At 55.8% G+C, this 778-nt stretch overlaps 1 pseudogene across 1 annotated transcript in view; it reads right to left on the reverse strand.

The window, feature by feature from the left end:
• The window catches only part of LOC105810642, a 4754-nt pseudogene extending 4247 nt beyond the window's left edge, over window positions 1–507 (reverse strand). The window contains exon 1 of the transcript XR_001137507.1: window positions 6–507. The product of XR_001137507.1 is annotated as a 40S ribosomal protein S2 pseudogene (transcript). The remainder of the gene's footprint in view (window positions 1–5) is intronic.
• Between the last annotated feature and the right edge of the window lie 271 nt (window positions 508–778).

The following is a 778-nucleotide window of genomic DNA, read 5'->3' on the forward strand; positions in this document are numbered from 1 at the left end:
AGAGCTTGGCCAGGATGATGGCCCCTCGGATGGCAGTGGCTACCTCCTTGGAGCACTTAACACCCAGACCGACGTGGCCATTGTAGTCCCCGATGGCAACAAACGCCTTGAACCTGGTCCGCTGGCCAGCTCGGGTCTGCTTTTGCACCGGCATAATCTTCAAAACCTCATCTCTGAGAGATGCCCCCAGGAAAAAATCAATAATCTCAGACTCCTTGATGGGCAAGGAGAACAGATAGATCTCCTCCAGGGATTTGATCTTCATGTCCTTAACCAGGCGGCCCAGCTTGGTGACAGGCATCCACTCCTTGTCCTCGGCCTTGCCTCCGCGAGCTCCGCGGCCCCGGCCCCGGCCCCGGCCGCGACCCCGGCCCCGAATGTCGCTGCCGAAGCCTCCACGGAAGCCGCCGCGGCCTCCCATTCCAGGGCCCCCGGGGCCTCCGGGCCCTGCCGCTGCACCGGGGTCATCCGCCATTTGGTGTTTTCTTGGAGAAGAAGCTGCACCTTCTTAGTTTAAGTAGTAGCAAGAGCAAGCGGTGTCGGGGGTAGCGATAACGGCAGGGAAATAGCAGGTTGGTAATGGGAAAACAAAAAGAGCTCAGAGGAGGTCTTTTATAGTCAACCACATGTGGTTCTGTATAACTATTTACTGTAACGTACCCTATTCTAGGCCTTCCTCTCCCTTTACCGCTCTACCCAAGGGGCAGTATGGGCACATTTTTTTCCTTGGGGCTATTTATATGGCTCTAACTGGGCCTGAACCTTAGAAAACTGATAA

The sequence above is a fragment of the Propithecus coquereli genome, unplaced genomic scaffold (genome assembly GCF_000956105.1).
Source record: "Propithecus coquereli isolate 6110/MARCELLA unplaced genomic scaffold, Pcoq_1.0 Scaffold104, whole genome shotgun sequence".
Classification (NCBI taxonomy): Eukaryota; Metazoa; Chordata; class Mammalia; order Primates; family Indriidae; genus Propithecus; species Propithecus coquereli.